This window comes from Eubalaena glacialis, chromosome 17 (genome assembly GCF_028564815.1).
Source record: "Eubalaena glacialis isolate mEubGla1 chromosome 17, mEubGla1.1.hap2.+ XY, whole genome shotgun sequence".
Classification (NCBI taxonomy): domain Eukaryota; kingdom Metazoa; phylum Chordata; class Mammalia; order Artiodactyla; family Balaenidae; genus Eubalaena; species Eubalaena glacialis.
This window is the reverse complement of record NC_083732.1, coordinates 76,706,302-76,730,677: the sequence shown is the minus strand read 5'-3', so window position 1 is coordinate 76,730,677 and position 24,376 is coordinate 76,706,302. Positions and strand designations below refer to the sequence as shown.

General features: G+C 52.1%; 1 long non-coding RNA gene across 20 annotated transcripts in view; it reads right to left on the bottom strand.

Annotated features, from left to right (window-relative positions):
- The window catches only part of LOC133077459 (uncharacterized), a 380,931-nt gene that overhangs the window by 288,145 nt on the left and 68,410 nt on the right, over positions 1-24,376 (bottom strand). For all 20 annotated transcript variants that reach the window (XR_009697732.1, XR_009697735.1, XR_009697721.1 and 17 more), the window contains exon 2: positions 20,542-20,886. This is a non-coding gene — a long non-coding RNA (uncharacterized LOC133077459). The remainder of the gene's footprint in view (positions 1-20,541; positions 20,887-24,376) is intronic.

Here is a 24,376-nt window from a genome sequence, read left to right as displayed (position 1 = left end):
CATCTGCCAGTCACTTACAGGGGACCTACGACGCGGCAGGCACCGTGTGGAGAATACAGTGAATAAAGCAAGCCCCAGTTCCAGTCCTCTAACGCCTAGAGCACAATGGGTCCAGTTCATCAATTAGGGTAGGAGCCAATGAACACTTCTGAGAGTCTCCTGGGCTTCAGACGGCGCATACGGTGAGCTGTAAAGACCACTAGAGTCGGTGGTAATATTATCCCACTGACACAGATCAGAGAGGACAAACCTCCTGGGTTCACTCGGTGAGTAAGTGGAGAAACCAGCATTCAAATCCAGCCAGCCCTACCCAACTCCAAAGAGCACGCTCTTTCCACGGTCCCGCCGGGAACAGCCGTACACAAGCTGCTACCGACGGGAACCCCCCTGTCGCTCCAGCAGGAGAGTCAAACTTGCCCTGCGGCCTCCACTAAACCATCCATAGCCGGCAAGGGTCACTCTGCCGTTTCCTTCATACTTTACTATTGGCCCAATTCAATTCCGGTGGCACTGCCCGCCCCGGATGCAGGCCAAATATGAGCTGGGCTTTGATAGCAGAGATGAAAGGCAGGGTTGCAGTGAGCATGAGGTCCGAACAAATGTCAGCTGCTTTCATCAGGAAAACCCCAAATTACCCACTCTCACACACAGTCTTTCATCTCCTACCGGGCAAGCAGAGGCTGCTTATTAGAAAAGCTGCCTTGTCCGCACTCTCCCTTGCGGGGGACGGGGTTGAGGGGTAAATGCCGGCGTCACCCTCGGAATCACTGCAGCCTCAGGATCACTCTGAGGGGCGGCTGGGCTGTGGGAAACACAGGCTCCACTCTGCCCTTCGCCACAGGATGCTGACACACGGGACAGACAGGAGGTCTGTCCGGGCCCGGCCGCCACTACTGCTTGGGGAGGGAGCTGCCAACAGACGGCCGTCCCGGGGGCGGCCAAGCCACCGTGCCTCCTACACGTAGCCCGCAGCCCCAGGAAATGGAGGTCTGGGACCGCAAACAGAAATGCACAGGAGGGCCGGCCGGCCCCTCTTTCTTCCTTCTTTCTTTCTCTCCCTCTTCTCCAGCAAAGCCGGCAATTGAGAATTCCACATCACAGATTCCTGTGGCCAAAAGGGGCCACTTGAGGTCATCACCGACACTGCTCCTCCACATCAAGACAAGCCTGTCCTGAAGCTGTGGCAGAAGGAGGCCACAGTCCTCGGAAAGGATCTTAAGGAGAGGCTGCTGGCCTCCTCTGTTGCTACCAGAGCAGGCCTGCGCCTTTCTGGACCACAGCACTCATTACATTTGCTTGTCCTCTTTTAGTCCAGCTTCTCTGTCCCACTCATGCCTGTGAGCGTGTAAGGCCAGGGACCCGGTTTTAATCTCCTCTGTATCTTCAGGACTTGGCATTATGCCAGGTCCAGGGGGGCTGCTTAGTAAAAGTGGGTGGGTGGGTGGATAGCAGACGGTGCGTACAGGCAGAAAAGGGAAAGAGAGACAGAAGATGGGGCTATGGAACACGCTCACTGTAGACGGCCAGAATCATGATGAACTCTGGGGCCAAAAGGGACTTGAGAGATCCTCTAAGCCTCACCCCCACTCCTCATTTGGCAGATGTGAAAACTAAGACTCCAACACGTGTGACCTTGCCAAGGTCACATGACTGAGGGTAAGCCATCCCCAGTAACACGTAGGGCCTCTGGGCAGCCTCAGTTGGCAAGAATAAATGTGATCCATCCTGCTGTCAGAACCAGGATGACACTCACGCTCCCCTGACTTGTGCGTGGAGAGGCACTGACACTGGCTCCGCCATGTCAAGCTCCTTGCTCCTAAAAGTGTGATGGAATCAGGGCAGAAGAAATGTAGGTCTCCCGCCGTCGTTATAAGGGAAGCTTCAGGCGACAGCCCGACGACGGCCACCAGGAACGCCAGTCCTGCTTCCGTCCTCTTCAGGGTGAGCGGGGACTAAAGCAGAGCACTTCGATCTTCCTCCATTCCATCTCCCTGCAATAATTCCTGCTATGGAAGAAAAAGCAGCCAAAATCCAGAGACCAGGACGAAATCGCCCATCTCCAGCTCGGTTATGAATAAATACAAGCACGCCTCGGAGATATTACAGGTTTGGTTCCAGACCACGGCAATAAAGCGATATGGCAATAAAGCGGGGCGCACGAATTTTTTTGGTTTCCCAGTGCACATAAAAGTTACGTTTACACCATAGTGTAGTCCGTTAAGCATGCAACAGCGTTATGTCTAAAAAACACGATGTACATACCTTAACTTAAAAATACAAAAGAGGGGCTTCCCTGGTGGCGCAGTGGTTAAGAATCCGCCTGCCAATGCAGGGGACACGGGTTTGAGCCCTGGTCCGGGAAGATCCCACATGCCGCGGAGCAACGAAGCCCGTGCGCCACAACTACTGAGCCTGTGCTCTAGAGTCCACGAGCCACAACTACTGAGCCCACAAGCCACAACTACTGAAGCCCGTGTGCCTAGAGCCCAAGCTCCACAACAAGAGAAGCCACCGCAATGAGAAGCCCGCGCACCGCAATGAAGAGTAGCCCCCGCTCACTGCAACTAGAGAAAGCCCGTGCGCAGCAACGAAGACCCAACGCAGCCAAAAATAAATAAATAAAATAAATAAATTTACAAAAAAATTAAAATAAAAATACAAAAGAAAACCAAAAAATTACAATAGTAATCATCCAAAGATCACAGATCATCATAACAAATAAAACACCAATGAAAAAGTTTGAAATATTGCAAGAATTACCAAAATGTGACACAGAGACACGAAGTGAGCAAATGCCGTTGGAAAAATGGCACCAACAGACTTGCTCGACGCAGGGTTGCCTCAAACTTTCAATTTGTAAAAGACGCAATATCTACGAAGCGCAATAGAACGATGTATGCCTGTACAGACTAATCAATTCACAACTATTTCCTGACAACCTACTGTGCCTTCAGTCCTGGGCTGAGTGCATACAAAGGACAACTGTAAGTCTAACTCCTGGACCAAGCCCACAATTGAGGTCCCTGACTGCCTACTGCTCATTCACTGAATTGTTTGTGCAACGAATCATTGTCGAGTGCCAGCATGGACCTGCCCTGCAGGGATGACCCAGGAAGGACATGAGGTAGGTGTTCTCATTCCCTCCCATTGCACATTTAGGGAAACTGAGGGTTTAAGAGAATCAACCAGGATCACACAGTAGAACCATGACTCAAACCCTCGTCTTCCGTCTTCTTTCAGCTACAAATCTTTGCCTCCCTGTAAGGGATGTGAGGAGTCCACATTAGAAAATGATCCCTGTAGGCGGGTGGCCAGAGCAGGCTGGACCTCAAGGGACCTGGCTACATGGGAAGCAAAGGGCAGACATCTCACAAATGGACCTAGAACTGAGCTCCTCGGGGTCGGTGCGGCCCGGCCCACGGGGCTTAGAATCTGAAACAAACAACACGACACAAAAGCCTCTGTGTTGCCGAGAAGGAGCATAGAGAAGTGATCAAAGGCAGGTCAGAGTCAGACAAACCCTGGGTCCACTTGTGTCTGGGCCACTATACACTGAGTGCCCTAGCTGAACCTCTACTTTCTCATCTGTGAAATGGTTATAACAGGGCCCGTCCCCTCTCTATAGAATTCAGTGGGATCAGGTGTCAGACACAGTATTTGGCGTGAATCGAGGGCCCATCATTTCCTCTTTTTACCTAAGGGGACCTGCAATGCCACCATGTTTGTTTGTTTGTTTTAACTGAGGTGAAACTCACATAAAATAAAATGAATCATTTTAAAATATACAATTCAGCGGTGTTTAGTACATTTACAATGTCGTGCAATCATCACCTCTAGTTCCAAAACATTTTCATCACCCCAAAATAAAACCTCATACCCACTCAGTTACTCCCCATCGCCTCCCACCCCAAGCAACCACCATCCGCATTCTGTCTTTATGGATTTATTCTGGATATTTTCATATAAGTGGAATCGGAGAATACGTGACCCTTTCTGTCTGGCTTCTCTTACCTAGCATAATGTTTCCCAGGTTCATCCGTGTTGTAGCATGTGTTAGTACCTCACTCCTTCTTATGGCTGAATAATATTTAATTGTGTGTATGTACGTGTGTGTATAGATAGGTAATGGAACATATATTCCACTATACTCCATTTTATATATATATATATATATTCCACTGTGCGTGTGCATGTATATATAGATATATACATGCACACACACCACATTTTGTTTATCCATTCATTTCATCCACTGGTGGACATTTGGGTTGTTTCCACCTTCTGTTGTGAACAGTGCCGGTATAAACATTCAGGTACAGTTTTTGCGTGGGCATATGTTTTCAACTCTCCTGAGTAATACCTAAGAGTGGAATTGCTGGGCGATACGGTAATTCTATATTTCACTTAACTGTCTTCCACAATGGCTGCGCACTTTTACATTCCCACCAGCAACTCACAAGGATTCCAATTTCTCCGCATCCTCGCCGACGCTTGTTTGTTGCTGTTGCCGTTGTTTATTAAAGCCATCCTAGTAGGTATTAAGAAGGGATACCTCGTGGTTTTGATTTGCATTTCCATCTTTTCATGTGCTTGCTGCCCATCTGCATATCTTCTCTGGAGAAATGTCTGTTCAAGTCCTTTGCTCATTTTTAAATTGGGCTGTTAGTCTTTGTGGCTGAGTCCTCTGTTATCTTTGAGCAAAGATGTGGCTAACTCCTATGCTGCCCCAGGACTAGGGATCTGGCGGTGACGGGCCCCACAGACAGGCAGAGGGCGGGGGGGGGGGGGGGAACGCAGATGCTGGAGGCTCGGGAGAAGGTCCAGGGAGAGCAGAGACATGGTCAAAACGGCCTGGGAAGCGGGACCTGCGAGGAAGGTTAGAGCAGGACAAGAGAGGGAAGACTGTGGGCGACGTAACCCCCTTATTGGGGCTCACTCTGCTCGGAGTGGCTGAGGAGGTGATTTCAAGGAATCGGTGGCCAGCTGGTTCCCATTTCCAAGGCAGAGAGAAGGACGTGCACCGCGGGGAGAGAGTTAGGCTGAGCACAAGGAAATGCTTCCCGGCTGGAGAGTTTTATGAGGCCCTGAACCTGGCAGAATCTGCCAGCACCTGGCACAGAGCACAGACACGGGGGACCCACCCAAGCAGCAGTGCCCTGAAGGGGTCTCTCAGGCCGCCATGCCCCATGGAAACACCTTCAACAAAGAGGCGGCAGTGGCCACAGTCACACGTGGCCCGGGATTCATCTTGACACGCTGTGGCTTGCCGGCACCAAAGGGCACACACGGGGCCTAGCTCAGTGGACCACGTTTTCTGATCATCCTACATGCAGAGGAAGTCCTGGCTTGAATGGAGGTGCTGGGAAGCAGAAGCAACGAGGACACTGGGCTTGACCCTGAGGGACTGACAGGGAGGACGCTGGGGAAACCACCCACTCCGAACCAGCAGAGCACAGGCACCTGCACGGAAAGGCCGGCTGGACCAGGTGACGTGAGCGGAGCCTCCAAGTTAGGAAGAAAGGAGAGGGTATAAGAGTGACCCTGCATTTGGAGTCAGTGCGCCTGGGTTCAATCCTAATGCCGTCATTTACAACTTGTTGAATTCTGGCAAATTCCTTAACTGCTCGGAGCCAGTCTTTCCTCATCTCTCACAATGGGGATAATGCGACTTCTCCAGTAACATGGGGCAGAGTCAGCTCCAGAAGGCTGGATGCCCCTCTCTGAGTGCAGTGCTATAACCCAGCAGAGTGTCACCTGCATGACTCTGCAGCCTCTCCCTTGGTTCAAATCCCCACTCGGCCACCTACTGGCTGAGGGATCTCTGGCAGATTACTTAATTCCCCTGAGCCTCAGTGTCTTCATCTGTAAAACGGGAGTGGTGATAATAGTATCGATCTCATAGAGTAGTTGTGTGGGTTTCATGAACCGACATGTGTAAAGACGCCTGGGAACTGCTCTAAACTTTAGCTATTAGGATTATATAACCTTCAGTGAAACAGACAATCCTTTTTCCTAAACTGTCTAGGTGTTTAGTATAGATTCCTGCACAGCGAGCTGAGTCCCAGCTCCAAATGCTCAAACTGCAGGGTCACAGAATTGAAAAACAGGCGGCATCTGAGGAAACGGACTCTCCCTTCAAGGCAGTGAAGAGACGGCCAAAGGCCCAAGGCTCACCCAACCGGGGACACTCAAATCCAAGTCGCCTCCAAAGGCCGGCTGCACCCCTGCCCCCTCCCCATCCGCCAACATCCCGCCCCGAGCCGCGCCCATTCTTTATCCATCCTGAAACCAGCACCGCCCAGGGACCTGTGGTGAGGTTCAGTTAAAACAGTTTATGGGAAGGAAAGCCGCACTTTCTGTCTTCACCGAAAGATAAGAGGAATCTGAGACCCGGATGGAGCCAGGAGGTCCCGTGCAGCCCTGACCCTGGGTCACAACAGACACAGTCGATTTCCCAGAGCAGGACAAGCACGCTAAGCACACCCGCAGATACACGGCTGGCGCTGGGCTCCAGCTCTACGGCTGTGCCTCTGGGCAAGCTCCTTAACCTCCCTGGGCCTCAGTCTCCTGTCTGTAAGACAGTGGATACGTAGGGGTCCGTAGTCATGACAAGAAAGAGCCCCAAGCAGCGCCCGGCTCGCAGGAGCCTGTTCCTTGTGACTGTCGTCTCCCTGGGGGCTCCAGCTCCGTACTTCACAGCGGCTGCAGTGGTCACGGTCTACAGCCCTGCAGAGTCTTTGCCAGGCCAGCAGGTTAAGCCTGGCAGGCGGGAGCATCAGCCACTCTGTTGTGCGGGTCTGGGGCGCACCGGGCAGGAGGCAGCATTCCTGGAGGTGGGGGGGTGTCCCCAACACACATGCACCTGGATCCACTCAGCTGACACACTGCCCGAAAAAGCAATGTCCAGATCAAAGGACCCTGGCGGTCAACCAGAGGGAGGAGTTCCTGAGAGGAGCTGGGCAGACGTGGAGCCCAGATGGGGAGGTCAAGCAGTTCCGGGAGTCCTGTCGGGCCCCCTCCTCATCCCACACAGTGCAAAGCCGGCAGAGGAGCAGGTGGGTGTCCGCAGGTCCTGCCCCAGACCCTCCCAGTGCAGGCACTGGGACTGACAAGCTGCGGGAGCCTGAGTAAAGCCCACATCCCCATCCCTTCCAGAATCCTCAACTGTGGTGTCTTTGCCAGAGCTTCTGCAAGCAAGCCTCTCCCACCAATACGTTAGCACAGGAATGCCTTACAATGATCTCTAATGCCCTCCACCACCACCCCCACCCCCCGCCAACACACACACACTGTCTCTCTCCCTCCTCCTGGCAAGCTAGTACAGTGATTAACAGCACAGGCTCTAGAACCAGACTTCTGGGGCTGGAATACCAATGCAGCCACTTTTTAGCTGTGTGACCTCAGACACTGTACTCAGCCGCTCTGATCCTCCGTTTTTCTCATCTGTAAAATGGGGCTGATTATAGCGCTGCAATCCTAGGATGATTGCGGGAATTAAATCATATAACAGATGAGGTCTGATGTGCATTGCCCAGGACTTAATAAGCACTAGATGAATGTCAGCTCTGATTACTTGTTACTAATCTAATTACTATCATCAGGGAGCCATTTAATTTCACTGATCTGACTGGTATGGGCTTCATGGGGTATCAGTCCAACAGAGATTCACCAGCGACAGAGAACAGTTAAGAAAATAGGGAGGGGGCTTCCCTGGTGGCACAGTGGTTAAGAATCCGCCTGCCAATGCAGGGGACACGGGTTCGAGCCCTGGTCCGGGAAGATCCCACATGCCGCGGAGCAACTAAGTCCGTGCGCCACAACTACTGAGCCCACGTGCCACAACTACTGAAGCCCGCGCGCCTAGAGCCCGTGCTCCGCAACAAGAGAAGCCACCGCAATGAGAAGCCCGCGCACCGCAACGAAGAGTAGCCCCCGCTCGCCGCAACTAGAGAAAGCCCGCACGCAGCAACGAAGACCCAATGCAGCCAATAAATAAATAAATAAATAAAATTAAAAAAAAAAAAAAAAAGAAAAGAAAATAGGGAGGGATTAAACTTCTTTGTCGGCTTCCTTCAAGCATGACCATTTCAGGTCAGGATTTCACACCTGCCCCACAAAACGGAGGTCCCTACCCCCAGTCTGCAGATCAGGACACCAAAGCTCAAAGAGGCCCAGGCAACAGAGCAGGTTCCAGAGCTAGGAAATGTGTTAAGGAACAAAAACCAGCTTCAGAAGAGTCACCCCGTTGTGCATGTTTTCATCACTGCACACCTCTCAGCCCCCCCATCACCCCATCACCCTCCCCAAATGGCCAGGGGACACCTACACCCCGCTAACCGCTCCCCCAGCCCCAATGTAGCAGAGCTGGCCTCGAGGCGGGGGCGAGGATGGACGTGGTGCGCGGGAGCCTCAGGGCTGGCCCCGTAAGCACTGCCTCTGCGCCCCCTGCCCCGCCCCAATTAGAAAAACCGCCTGCCGCTCTCGAGCTACAGGCACAAGGTGAGTCCCGGCCTCAGGGACAATCCCAGAACAACAATCCTAGAAGCAAAAGAGCTCGGAGGGCCCTGATTCTGTCTGGTTCCAAAATCCTTTGGCCAAACAGTTTCCCCGCAACCTCCGCTCCAGATGGCTGGTCACTGCCTCCCAGAGGTTAATCCCTCTGTCTCTGCAGGGGCTGCCCGTTGCCCGGCTTTCCACCATGCAGGCCTCCCCATTCCTGGACCCCCATACCCGCCCCACACACACCAGGCCCCCTAAGGACAGCACGGACCCCCAGCAGAGCGCCCAGTGGTTCTGAAAGGTCCATCCCGCCCACTGAGCTCATAAATGAAAAGCAGTGTCCATGGGTCACTCCCCAGACAGCTCCCTCCCCGTATTAAACACGCATGCGCCAGCTCAGGAAACCATCCCCTGAGTGTGGGCGGGTAGTATTGCTCCCATTTTGCAGCTGGGGAAACTGAGGCTCAGGGAACTGCCCGGTCTAGGGTCACCTGCTCGTGAGTAACAAGGCCACGGTGCAAACGCAGGCTTCCTCACTCTGAGACACACCATTTTATTAAACCCCTTTTATACTGTTTTCCTGCTGTCTCATCTGATTTAGGGAGGGGGAGGCATGTCTTTCTAGGACCAACCCTGAGAACACAGCAGACATCCACTTACAACCACTGATTGGTACACAAGGGGAAAAGCAGCCTGCAGGATCCCATCCCCTTTAAATCTGAAAAGTCCCAACCGGGTCTCTGGAGAGCTCTGCATTCATCAGCAAACACGAACTGGCCCCAAGTTAAGGGCTTTGAGTACAAGGTGAGCCAAAATCTGGTCCTCCCACCAGAAACGCTCCCGGGCTCCTGGCAGAGACAGACCCATGCGGCAGAAGCACATCAGAGAAAAGAGCACATAGGACAGAGCAGCTGGCTGTGCCAGGGAAGCCAGGAGGCCTTGCAGGCCCCCCAGCTGGGCTCAAAGCCAAGACCAGCAGGGCCCGGCAGAGGTGGAACGCCGCCCAGCAGATCTGCCATGTCCTCTCACCACCGGTGATGGTGGCGCACTTCACCCCCTTGTGACAGTGGCCCTTGGACAGTGGCGGCTCTCCCATCTAAAAAGTCCACCTGGGCGTTTTTAACCAGAAGTCCCACCTCGGATTCAGAACTGCCTGGAACCCTACAGGACTGACAAAGCACAAGTCACAAGGACCAACTCTCCAAACTGCGGACCGCCTTGAAAACACGAAGCCCAGATCGCCCGAAACCAGCTGTGTGTGGAAGAGGGAAGTTTGGTTGGGTTTCGTGGAGTCGTAGCCCACGTCGCCTCAGCATATTACCCAGAAGAAAAAGAAAGGAAAGAGGCAAATGCCAAAAAGATGAGGCAGCCGCAAAATGAAGATAGAGAAGAGCCTGAAGGATGCAGGGCCACAGGATAAGTGAAATGGCATTTCCTCCTTAGTCACTGGCAGGCACGGGCCCAACTCCAGGCCAGCAAGGCCGCTGGAGCCACGTGAATCAGCCCCTTGTTCCTGGGAGAGAAACTGAATCCGGAAGAAGCTGGGGTGGAACGTGCCCATTCCTGCCCCATCTTCCACTTCCTCAGCTCCCACCCCTCCCCCCCACCCGCCCCCCCACACACCCCCATATTCCCCATAAACCCCTGCCTCAGAAAACCCAAAATCCATGATCCCTCGGCTGATAACTTAGAAAACAAAATCCTTTAAAAGGCAAGAACTCCCGGAAAAATCCAAAGATTTCACATTATCTTCCTGCAACCCAGGCTTCCTGACCCAAATCTGGTCATTTGAGTCATCTCCTAATAATCCAGGAGTCGTCCACTATATGACCTGAATTGTCTGTTGTAGGGTTTTTTTTGTTGTTCCCACAGTCCTGCCCATCCCACCCCGTCTCCCCTGTGGCTACGGGAACAACATGCCCCCAGCAAGCCAGCAGAGCTGGGGTACAACTTCCTGTCCTCCCCAAGTGCCGGCCAGCAGGTCGTGACTTCCGGAGACACCGCGGGAGAACCAGGGACTGTAAATAGAGCAGGCTGGTGTCACTCCCATCAGGCACAGAGAGCCAGGACCCCCGCAGGGTCCCCTCTGTCCATCTGGGACCAGAGTCCTGGCTTTTCCCGCGATGCATTTTGACATTTCTGGGGCAGGGAGCAGGCAGCCTGGGGAACGTGTTCAGGTCCCAGGGAAGGTCAGAATCCCAGCTTCAGCCTTACTCGCTGGGTGTGTGAACCCATGTGAGCCTCCGTGTTCACACCTGTGACGTTAGACTCAGATAGCATTTACACCTGTCGGGGTGGCTGGGAGAATTATTTTAACCTTGGCACGTCGCAGGAACTCAACAAAGGGTAACAGATACCCAAGCACTGTACCATCAATGCCTACACATCGACACCTGCTATGCCCACTATGCCAGACCTGACCACTTGACAGAACGTTTGAGAACAAGACTCAAACATTATACCATAGAAGCATCAGGAAAGCACTGGCTTCTCCAGGCAGCAAGAATAGAGTCCTCCCCTTCATGCCCCGCATCCTGACACCTGGGAGCACAGGACGCCAGATGTGTCCGTAAGTCTTTTCTCACCCACTCACCACACCACAGTCTGCTTAGCCTGAGCCTGAATTTCCCCTAATTTCCCCTTTCACCATTATTTGTGTTGCTATCGAAGCATTTATCATCCTCAGGAAGATGCAAAACGCCAATGCTATCTGAATTCAAACACAATGTCAACTTGGAAACCTCAAAGCCACGTGGAGGTGGTGCTACCTAGGGAGCAGATGAAGCCTCAGGACAGCAGTGCGGCAACCTGTGGCAAGGCTGAAAGTGTGCCTACGCCGTGCCCTGCGTCCCTGGGGACACCTACGCGTGCACCTGGAGATGTGTGCAGGGAAGCTCACCCCAGCGTCACCTATGGCCGCAAAAACCTGGAAACAACCCAAAGTCTACCACGAGGGGCATGAAGGATCAGCCACAGCAGCAGCATCACCCAAACATAATAAGGGGTGAAAAGAGCAAACTGCAGCCATCACACCCCTACCTTATGCCACTTCTGTAAGAATTTTAAATATACAAAGGGTGCCTCGAATGCCCTCCAAATAGACCAAGTTCAGAAGAGTGGTACTTCTATGAAGAGAAGGAAATGGAACGGGAGAAGAGGCCCTACAAACGTCCATTTTATCTCTAGTTTGTTTTTAATATCTACAAAACCAATGATCCAAAGCAAACACGCAACATCATGTAACACTTGTTAATCCTGGGGGTGGGAATAGGGCCATTGTTAAGTGGCCCTTTGTGGCTTCTTGGTTTGTGTTTCAGATCTGGATGATTCACGTCATGCAAAGAAACCCCCAAACGCAGCAGAGTCACCGAGAAGGACGGAGTAGAGCAGAGACCTGGGGGCACCCATAGCATCCCCAGAGCACCGCTACTTTAAAGGGAGGCGGGGCTGCCTGCATCCTGAACACACCTCAGCGGTCTAGTGCCACTTGGCCTTAACCCTATGGCATGTGCTCGACCCAGTCACCTCTGCCACCTTCACACTCCCTCCCCGAGGAATCAGGCTCAGCCACCAACGCTGGGCTCTGAAGCTCAACCAGACACGGCCACGCTGTCCAGCTCTCAGGCACCTTCCCAGTGGTGACTCATTCGGTCCTCTCAACAAGCGCACGAGGGGCACAAGGCAAGGACCGCCCCTTCATTGAAAGATGAGGAGCTGAGGCCTCAGAGAAGTCCCAAGACCAGCATGAGCTGACTCAACAACCGGAAAACAGGACAGTCGCAGAAGCAATCCGCCTCGCAAATCTGACCTAAGTCCGGGGTTTACTCTGCGTCAGGTTCCGAGAAGGGGGACTAACCACCGGCTGGGTTTTACAACTGAGGTCATCTAAATTTCACAACAACCAGCTTCACAGAGGAGGCGATGAAGGCCCAGAGAGGCCAAGCATCCTACCCAAGATTACACAGCCAGGAAACACCAGATTTTCTAACACATCCCCATCACCTCCCTGGAGCATTTCTCCATCAGGAAAATTCGCTTTCTGATGAGTATCCTCATATTCCCCGAACATGCAACAAGGAGTTTCCAGGGCCCCTGGGTGAGCAGAAAGCTGGGAGCTTGTCCTGGCTAATGTTTATTTGTTTATGTCATCGCCTCCTGCTAAACCCAGTCCTGAACCTCTGAGTGACTCAGAGACCTCACTGGGAGCAGCTGCTCTTTGGTTGGAGCCAGATAAGCCTCCACGGGGGAGGAGGGGAGGCTCAGGGCCGTTCCTGGTAATTAGGTGGAGCCGACCCCCTCTCCCCAGAAATCCCCACCCCCATGCGGAGTCATAGAGGGTAGCAGATAGGTAGATGGGAGGGAAAGACCCCACTGCCAGCAACTGCCCTGCAAAACCAGCTATGAGCACGGCTGACATTTTAACAAGACCAAGAAAGGGGGACCAAGCTTCCCCCCACCACCATGGGTGCCAGCAAGGTGACAGGTGAGAAGAGAGAGCAACCAGGGCAGATGGGAACACAGTGCACAGCCAAGGCCCCGAAGCTCCTCAAAGGCCCACCATAGCCACCCAAGTCCCAGAGTTGCAGACACAGACAGAGCTGGACTCCAGCCTCCAGCGTCCTAAGCTATGGCATGTCACTGCCTAGCTCTGGCCTCCAAAGCCTTTTCCCTGAAGGTTCTATAAAGCAGAAGCAGAGAGCATCTCCTGAAACTGCAGCCACCCACAAAAGCGTGTTCTCTTTATCCTACACTAGTCCTAACTGAATAGAATGTATGGGTTCTAATGTCAGAGTAATGAAGAAAATGTTCCCCCTTTTTTTTAAGGCAACTGAGTCTCCTTTCAAACTTCTCACACAGCCCCTCACTCCGCCCCTCCTTTGGAGAAATTGAGAATCATTCCCCAACTTTCTCAAATATGCTCCCCTTCTCCCCCGATGGCCTGCCTTGCCTCTCACATTAGCCAGGTTAAACAGGCGCCATAGGGAAAAGGCTCAAACTCACCCACGCTGACCCAGGCTTCCAGCGGCCAAGGCCATGGCCCTGCCCCACTGCGTGAGAGATTTTTTTGTGTAGTAGCTATAAACCTTCCATTGCCTCCAAACCCGCTCAGGGATAACAGGGTGTTGGGGAAAGGGTGAGAGGTCAAACAGAGACCCTCCTGGAATCTGCCCCCTTCATTAACTTCGGAATTCCGCAGGCCAGTGTTTTCTCAAGACTTTTTACACTAAACACTCACCCAGGAGGAGGGGACGGCCATTCTCACACTTCAGGCTCCAGCTGAAAAAGCCAGGACCTGGATTCCTGGGATGAGGGAGGGCCAGCAGCCCCTGGGCCCCCACGGGGAGGAGCTAACATTGAAGGAGCAAATACTCAGGTAAGAACTAAAGATTCAGCGGTGTTATGGTCCTGACTTTGCGGATGATGAAAGTGAGGCTCAGAGAGGTTTAGGAACTACAGCAAGGTCACACAGCTATGAAACAGCAAAGTTTCACAACCTGGCTGTGTTTTGCTCCAAAGACCACAGTCTTCCAACAACTGCAGCTCTCAGCCAAAGGAGGGCAAGGATCTCCCAGCCGGTCCCAGGCACCCTGTGAGGTAGGATCCGGGCGCCCAGGCCTGCCACTCAAATTAGCACTGAGGCCTGTGTGTAATTCTGGGGCTGGAAAGAGCATCCAACACTGAAAACACTCCTCTGAAATGACACCCTAAAGAGTCACCAAGATGACCCCTTGCTAACGCTGCAGCCCCTGCCAAAATGCACGTGTCTTTAGGTTTTACTATGGGTCAGAGCATCAGAGGATGGCACATAGTAAGCCTTCAACAAATGTCTGCTATGCAAATGGTAAGAGAACCAACAGTGTGAAGGTCTTTTGTATTTTCCGTAAAACCCCAATGAAAGCACCATCCATATGCTGCTTAACAAGCCTCATATAAAGACTACATCTTGTAACAAGTTTTTTTTAGTGTTTATATCCAGGAGGAGTCTCTCACTTTCAAAGACAAACAGGTTTCCTTCATTTAGACCAAGGGGCAAACTATAGCCTGTAGGCCCTTTGCCAGTTCTTTTTTTTTTTAAATTAATTTATTTTTGGTTGCGTTGTGTCTTCATTGCTGCGTGCGGGCTTTCTCTAGTTGCGGCGAGCAGGGGCTACTCTTCGTTGCGGTGCGCGGGCTTCTCACTGTGGTGGCTTCTCTTGTTGCGGAGCACGGGCTCTAGGCATGTGGGCTTCAGTAGTTGTGGCTCGCGGGCTCTAGAGCGCAGGCTCAGTAGTTGTGGCACGCAGGCTCAGTAGTTGTGGCTCACGGGCTCTAGAGTGCAGGCTCAGTAGTTGTGGCACACGGGCTTAGATGCTCCATAGCATGTGGGATCTTCCCAGACCAGGGCTCGAACCCGTGTCCCCTGCATTGGCAGGCGGATTCTTGACCACTGCACCACAAGGGAAGTCCCTATTGTCAGTTCTTATAAATAAAGTTTTATGGGAACACAGCCATGTCCATTCATCTACATACTGTCTATGGCTGCTTTCCAGACACAAAGGCAGAACTGACTAGTAGTGACAGAACTGTACAGCCCACAAAGCCAAAAATATTTACTACTCAGCCCTTGAGAGAAAAGGTTTGCCAAGCCTTGATTTAGACACAAATATAACCTACTCCGTGTGTCGTGCTAACCAGGAACTCAGAACTAAACTTAATGTTCAATATTAGTAACTCATGCATCCTCAATGGTCTTTATTTCCATAGGTCTGTATGTTTTGATCCTCTAATTCCATTTTAACACTTGGTTTAAAAATAGCAAATAATCCCTGAGTGCTGATTATATGTCAGGCACTGAAGTAAGCCCTTCAATATGATCTCTTATTTAATTCTCACAATAAGCCCATAGGGTAGGTAATATTTATCCCCTATTTACTGAGGAGAAATGAATGAAAAAAAAAATGAATGAATGAGTCATGGATTGATTGCATAGTGGTAATATTTACTACTTCATAATCCAATCCCAGAGAGTAATACAGGAGTTGATTGGAAAACTTTGGTGCTCAATAAGTAGAATAGAGCTGGCAGAGCTGAGATCAGTAGGCTTTGTCAATTCGACCAGAATTATAGGATTATAAAGCACTATCATTCCGAGATTCTTTTTGTTTTCAATCTAGCTTCAGACTGAGCTGTGCAATCGTTTCATCATGAATCTTCTGGATTTAGGGAGGATCACAGTGGACTAAACAGCACAGTGATATAGAGCTACTCAGGTCAGTCTGAGGAACACTCTGTCTCCAGTGATGTGGCCGGGGCCACACAGCCAAAGTGCCACCAATCGAAGCAAGGACATGTGCTCCAAATTTAGCCCTCTGCAGGAGGGCTGTGTCCACATGTTGCTACCTTAACATTTTTGCAAAATTGACCTTTTTTTAACTTACATAACTACATCCTAAGCAGTAATAGCTGCAAGATCACAGGTCTCCTATGCCAATCATGGTCTTTTTCTAATTCAAGTTAAAATAAATATAAAACAATTTTTTTAAGTTTGCCCCTCTATAACCTAGAGGCATCTTGTACACCTCACTGCACTCTTGAGAACCACAGGCCAAGCAGGAGCAGGGAGGCTGAAAGCTGACAGATCGGAGGGCATGCCAGCTTCTCCGTACTCTCCTGAGATAATCTTGGTAGTTTTCCGGATCTCTCTGAACCTCAGTTTCTTCATGTGTAAAAGTGGGGTTCCACCCACTTCCCCAGGTTGGAAGATTAATCAAGCTTTGATAAACACCATCCATTAAGCAACCCCATGGCTGTTCAGTGACAAGCCTGGTCTCCAGACTCAGCCTGTGCGGACCCCAGGAGCCCAGGCCCCCCCATGGGAGAACAGGTCCAGGCCGCTAAGCCATCTCCAGGAATCCTGGCTGGGGTGTCCGTGGAGGTGGGGGGCAGCCCTGCATCCCCCAGACCCTCCCCCGTCAACTAGAATGTATGCTATCAATCACCACAGGGGCCTATCAGTTAATTAAATTTTTTTTAAAAAGGTCAGGCATGCTCTAGCAGCAGCCTGGGGTAACAGGGCTCAAAGAAAAATGGGTTCTTCCAAGCAGCTAAAAACAGACTTGTGAGATGATATTAGGCCAAGCAGAAATGCGAACTGGCCACACAATTGCAAAGGAAAAACTGGAGGAGCCGATGTGGACCCAGAAAATGGCAGCATAGCAGCAGCGCCAGGCCCACCAGGACCGGCAGCACCTGTCAGCACCTGGCCAGAAGCATCCTCGCTTACACCTGTCAGCACCTGGCCAGAAGCATCCTGGCTTACACCTGTCTTCCCAGAGTAACTGCTGCTGCCTTCACTCCCAGGCTAGAAGAGAAATTAGACAGTTTCCCTAGCAATGAGGGTACCAAGGCCCAGAGAAGGGAGGTGATCTGCCCGAGGTCACACAGTCACTGGGGGCTAAGAAGGGAGTAGAAGTTGTGTCTCTCAGTTCCAAGCCGCGTGAACCAGCAGCTTTGGAATCCGTGAGAACTGTGCTCCAATCCTGCCTGTGTTCCCTGGGGGAGACCTGCTTTGCCTGTCTGGGCTCCCAGTTACTTCAGCACTAAAAGAGACTGTTCTAGTGCCCACCCCATAGGTCTGGTCTGGGGCTGGAATGGAATAAGGTCTGCCACGTGCCCTGCACAGAACGTGGCTTAACAAATGGCGATTATTCCTATATCTGTGCCCGCAGGGTGCACCCTCACAGACACAGGGCAGCTGCTTGGAGCAGCCAGAGAGGGGGGAAAGCGGGCACCTTACTTCTCGCCGTGACCATTCTGTGCCTTCTGGTGCCCAAGCCCACCCACCCCCTCCCGGGAGGAGCGTGAGATAACCCAGACCACCACAATGGGGTTATTCTAGGGAGTAACTGATAAAAGGAGAAAAAGCAGGGCTGCGGGCCATGTGATAAGTGAGGGCGCAACTCTGCAGCAGGAGGGCGCGGGGAGATGCCAGAAGACATGTGAGGGGCCTGGGAGGGCAGAAGCGGAAGGGGCAGTGCTGTGCCTCAGTGTCCCCACTCACTTGCCTAGCTGAGCCCCTCATGTCCCCAGGAAGAGCTCTGATGGCCATTGCAAGCCCAGCCCAACCTCCCAACCCTCCAAGGACCCCCAGACCCTCAAGAGCCCGCCCTGGAGGACTCCTCTCCCTGTCCTGCTTGGCCGTGGACAGCAGCGAGCATAGCAACTGTCACCAATTCCTCCCAGCAGACCGTGGACCCCGGGGGCTGCTGTACTGTGACCCCAACCACACCTGGTCCCGCGGCCCGGCATGGGGCCTGCTTCCTCCATACAGGGAGCACAGAGCTCTTACTGAAAGCCTGTCTCTCCCAGGTGACAAAGAGGAACCCCGTCCTAAGGACCCCAGGAGCATTCCACAGCAGGCAGTGCTACACACACACACACATACACACACACAAAACACACACGCACCACACACACACACGCACCACACACACACGCACCACACACACACGCACCACACACACCACACACACACACACCACACACACACCACACACACACACACCACACACACACACACCACAAACACACACCACACACACAAACACACACCACAAACACCACACACAGCACACACACAGCACACACACACAACGCACACACACACAACACACTCACAACACACAACACACACACACAACACACACACCACACCACACACCACACCACACACACCACACACACACACCTCACACACCACACACAACACACACACAGAGCACACACACCACACACACACACCACAAACACACACTACACACACACCACACACACCACACACACCACACACACACAGCACACACACTACACACACACACACACAACACACACAGCACACACACCACACACACACACCACACACACACACATCACACACACACACACCACACACACCACACACACCACACACACACCTCACACACCACAAACACCACACACAGCACACACCACACACACAACACACACACACTTCACACGCACACCACACACCACACACACCTCACACACCACACACAACACACACACAGCACACACACACAGCGCACACACCACACACACACCACACACACACAAACACACCTCACACCACACAAACCACACACACACCACACACACCACAAACACACACACAAACACACCTCACACACACCACACACACACTACACACACCACACACACCACAAACACACACACACAAACACACCTCACACACAAAACCACACACACACCTCACACACCATACACACACCACACACACACTACACACACCACACACACACAAACACACACACCACACACACACACACCACACACAACACACCCTTCTCAGCCTCCTGCTCTGCCTTCTCTTGGATAAATAACCTTGGGCAAGTTACATGGCCGCTCAAAGTTCTCAACTGTAAAATGGGCACACCACTGCCCGCCAGGGGAACTGTTGGGCTGATCAAGTTACAGAGATGCTCAAAAAGCATGTCTCCCTCTAGTCTGTCCTTTTCACAGCAGCTGAAAGAAAAGCACTGAATCACCACCTGATCTGATCAACTATGACGCAGTAAATAAGAGGCCTGCTGTGCGTTTAGGCTGTGAACAAGGCACACATGTCTCCTGACCTCAGATTACCTCCTAGGGTGGGAGAAAGACAGGAAATCAAATACCTTGCATAAGTGGTTATAATATTACAACGCATGGAGGAGCTGTGGACCAGGACAGCCGGCAATAACCAGAGGGACATTACTTCCACGAGGAGGTCAGGGAAAGCCGTGCTCAGAAGTGCCGTCGGGCCTGAGCGGAACCGGAAAGAACGCAACCAAAATCGAACCCCAGGCACCGCCCCTCGTGCCGTCCTGGCAGCCAAGTGCCAAGTGGCCCCAGGTGACCTGAGCGCATGGGGCACTGGCTGTTGGAGCTGCCACTCTCCTGTGGGCAGCCCAACGCTGGGGCAACATCCCTCAGAGCCACCAACCTCACAGCTGCCTGGTCAGGACAGCCTGTCAACGTCAGAGCTGCCGGAGTCCTCCGTCGCCGGGCCCAAGACCGGCTGCTCCCTCCCCCACGCGGACAGGAGGCTCCCTTCCCTCGCCTGCTGCCGGCCGGCCACTCAGCCTTCCGTGGGCTCTGGGGACTGGGGCCTTTGATCAACTGTCCACGCCAACCAGCAGTTCCCAGTTCAAAGGCCAGCACGGCCCACCTGGCTCTGCTCAGAAAGACTTCCAAGGCCCAAGCAACACCCCTGCTTCCTGGAAGCCTTCCCCCAAGCAGCCATGAATGACCTTCCCTACCACGTGCTGAGCATCTGCTGTGTGCCAGGCACGACGCTGGGTGTCGGCACGTGCACGACTATTTTGGGACCAACACCAACCCTATGAAGAACAACGATAAGTCACCCCCACTGAGTAGAGAAGGGCAAGGAATTCAGCAGTCACTTGTCCCGAGTCACTCCACAGATACGGGTTACAGATTCCAACCCAGGCCCTTCTGGCTCCACAGGCACCCAGCGGACGCTCAGTTCTCGGTTTCCAGCTGTAAGGACAGAGCCAGAAAATCCTCTCCCCATGCCTACCCTCCCTGTTTACTCTGCAGTGTCTTAACTCGCTAACGATCGTGTCCTCATTCACCCTTTCTGCAGCAGGAGACATGCCAGGCACTATACAGTGTCTTGGAGACACAGAGCCACGCGGAAGAGGCCCCGGCCTTCAAGGCACGTATGATCTAGTAGATGAGGACAGACAAACGAACAAGGAAAATCAGTAGAGGGTGACAGGCACGATGACAACATCAGTGACGGCTCCTTGGAGGCACCTTTCCGTTTCCATCTGTCCCCCACACACACCCAGCACAATGCCAGACACACAGAGCGAGCTCGTTAAATGCCAGCCCCTTCTGAGAGCCGGCCACGTGGTGGTGACCTCTCTCCCGCCAGCCAGGGAAGCAGCACCTGAAGCCCAGGTGGGTGCTGGACAGAACACGCGGGAGATACGTGAACAAGGAGGAGATGGGCCTTACGTTTCACAGGGAGCCCCCAAGGGAGCTGGCAGAGCCCCAACCGAACACTCCTGTCGGCAGCAAGGGCAGGAAGCTTCAGTCCTCCGTCCACCAGGGGCATCCAGGCTGCAGGAATCCGCGAGGCACTCAGCCAGGGCCTTCCTAAAACCACCTTTAGCATCCAGAAATGGGGCAGGCGTGTGTCATTGGAGAGAGTGCTTCCACCAGCGTTATTCCTCAGGCGGCCGAGAATCACTGTACATCCACACGGCTCAGAAAATCCTTCAAGGAAGCTCCACGCAGCTGACAGGCGCAGCCATCACGAGGGACCATCTTTTTAATTCCTTTCTGGTCAAAAGATCAAGCCTGGGGATGGGAAGGAGAAAAATCGATCTTGTTACAATCACGGACCCAGAGCAGCAGTTATTCTTCCTTCCTTATGTTTGACTTAATACGCTGAGAGGGGAATCACTAAAAATAAGGCTCTGCAGCTCTGACACTAAAATAGAGGTGAGGCCAGAGACGGGGGGTGGGTGGAGTGTCCTACAGGCACCAAAGCCCTCTCACCAAGGGAACTTTCTACTGCTTAGGGTGCCCCCTTAGGAACTATCCAAGTAGGGCAAAGGGGCTGAGGTACGCCCGTTATAAAGAGGAGGACAGAAAGTTCCAGAAAGGTTAGGTGGCTGGCTTAGGGAGTTACCAGCACAGCCAGGCCTGGCACACTGCCCTGGGCTCCCCTGCAGGGCCCAGAGGTCCCAGCTGAGGGGGTTTGGGGTCAGCTGGTAGGAAGTAGTTCTCTGTTTTGTTTCTTTTTAAAGATAACCACAAAACCTTGGCATCCTTCCAGGCCTTGTCCTGTGCTATGAACTGAACGTCTTCGGGGCAGGGCCTGGGGCCTGTTCCTTTTTTATTCATTCCTTCAGCAACTGCTGAGCGCCTACTAGGTACTCAGTACTGTTCTAGCTATATGGGGAGACCTTGGTCTCCTAACCCAGCGTACTTAACTCACTCTAAAGATAACTGAAGAACAGACGATCCACAATGCTTAGGGCTTGGGGCTCAACAGCCACCTACCCACCAATGATAACAATACCTGCCCTTATGGAGCAGCGTTTACCCTGCTAAAAGCTCTGGCCCCCATCTGATGCAACCCCCAACCACCCTGAGACTCCTGCCCTTATTTTCCAGATGAGGAAAGACAGCCATAGACAACTAGGAAGAGTGCAGCCCGAATCTGAGCCCAATCTGTCTCCTAAGTCTGCGCCCTGATCCGGGATGCCTACTGGAAGGGCCGTGGCTAAAACTTAGTTCCAGACATTCCCCCTGCATAGACTCCTCATTGAATCCTCACCACAACCCTATGTGTTATAGATCATTCTCATCTGACTTCAGAGATGAGAAAGCTGAGGCCCAGACAGCTTAAGCCACTTGCCCAAGGTCACACAGCTAGAAAAAACACAGAACGGGGATTTGAAATCAGGCAACCTGGCTCCAAAGCCCATGAGCTTGACCATTACGCCAACTGTCATCAATAGTAACCATTGCTGCAATTACACTTTTTCCAGTACTTAGTGGTATAAGACAACACAATTCATGAGCTTACAGTTCTGGAGGCCAGAAGTCCAACACGGGTCCCACTAAGCTAAAATCAAGGTGTTGGCAGGCTGTGTTCCTTTCTGAAGGTTCTAAGAAGAATCCGCTTCCTTGTCTTTTCCAGCTTCTAGAGGCTGCCCACATTCCTCGGCTAGTGGCCCCTCCCTCCATCTTCCTCCATCACAGCATCTCTCGGACCCTGTTTCCATCATCTCATCTCCTCTGACTCTTCTGCCTCCCTCTTTCACTTCTCAGGTCCCATGAGATTACACTGGACCCACCCAGATGATCCAAGATAATCTATCTCAAGGTCCTGAACCTTAACCTTATCTGCAAAGTCCCTTGTGACAAGTAAGGTAACATATTCACAGGTTCTGGGGACTAGGACATGGGCATCTTTGGGGGTCATTATTCCATCTATCGTTGCAACCATGCCAAAGGGCATCCATCCTCTGTGTTACTCATTCTTCAGTGACCAGAGGTCAAACAGTGAGCTCCCCGTGTTCCATTTAAACCGACCTGACACAGCTTTTAGACCCAAGAGAAAGATGGGTTCAAAAGGAAGCTTAAATGTCTAAATATCAGGCCCCAAGACAAAAGTACAGGAGAGTGGTTTAAACATTAGAGTTGGAAGTCAAGCTACCAAATTTACTAGCTATGTTACTCTGGGGAAATATTTTTCACCCTTGGTTTCCTCATCTGTAAAATGGGAGTAAATCACATCTACCCACTTCTTGGAAGTGCTGTGAGGCTGACATGAAATAATCAACGTAAAGCACTCAGCATGTTGCTGGGCACACACTAAGAGCTCAGGGTCAGCCCTTATTTCACACATCAAATGGAGGCGGCCTCCCACCCATCAAGGGCGGTCTGTCCCAGGACCCCTCACACCCGCCCCTCTTTCCTCCTCGGCTCCGGCCCAGGAGCAGCACCGCACCAGAAAGTTAGGACCGGAGTCGGGTCAGCTGAGAGGGGCTGCTTACGGCAGGAGGGGAGCAGGGATTTATGGCACCAGCCCCGGTTAATGGCAGGAGGAGAGAAGGGGGCACACAGTCTGTTAAATGTTTACTGAGGCCCACAGGCAAACACGAAGCCCAGTTTGTTTTGCTGGGACTGGGCACATTAAAGCTCTGTCACCTGGGGAAGAGTTATTCCATGGTCTGTTGGGCATTACTGCAGCAAAGCGGTGGTCCCTGACCAGGGGCAGGGGCAGAGCTGATGCTTTCGCAAGAAGGCAGCTCTGCCACGGACTCCACCTGCAAGAACGCAGGAGGCAGGGTGCTGCACACCACGGCTTCTAGGACCATCAAACAGCAACACTTCTCCCTCAGGGAGCAGTTCTGTTTCCTCTGCTAGGTGACTCCTTTTGGGTCATTTGCTCTTCCTGTAATGGATTAGCCAAAATAAAAAACACAGGCAATACCCAGGATTGGCTTGGCTGGGGAAGTGGAATTTTCATACAAGCTGGTGCACAGACATTCTGAAGAAAGAAAGACAAACAACCACTTTGGGAAGCTGTTTTGCATTATCCACCAGAGCTGAATATATGCTTTACATATTCCACGCTTAGGTATAAACTCACAGAAATGTGTACCAATGTTCGCCAAAAGATATGTTGTCGGATGTTCATGGCAGCACTACTCATGACAGCCACACACTGGAAACTACTCAAACGCCCCCCAGCAGGAGAATGGATATTACACACACACACACACACACACACACACACACACACACACAGAGGAATATTACAGAGCAACGAGAATGATCTACAACCGCACGTAGCATGTGAATACATCTCACAAATGTAATTTTGAGTGAAAGAAGCCAGACCCAAGGGAATGCATTGTGATGTCATTTATATTAAAGACATAAACATGTCAACCTAATCTATGCTGTTAGAAGTCAGGACAAGGTTATCTGAGTGAGGGGGTAAGGGACAGTCAGTGACGGGAAGGGATCAGGAGGGGGCTTCTCACACGCTGGCAGTGTTCTATCCATCTCGGTGGCGGTTACACTGGATGTCTTATCAAGCTGTTTTATATGCTTCTGATATGTGTGCTTTTTTATGCATGTAACCTCAATAAAAAGTTAAGTAACATTTTTTTTTTCAGGTCTCCTGTGCAAGTACGTTTGCTGGAATACTGAAGACGCGGCAACACCCGCTCAGGCCTGGGAATGGCCCCTTCTAGGTTTCTCTGCCTTGTATTTTCATGCCCTGCTGCCTTACAGCTGACCCTGCCCCGGGGAGGGTGCTTAGGGA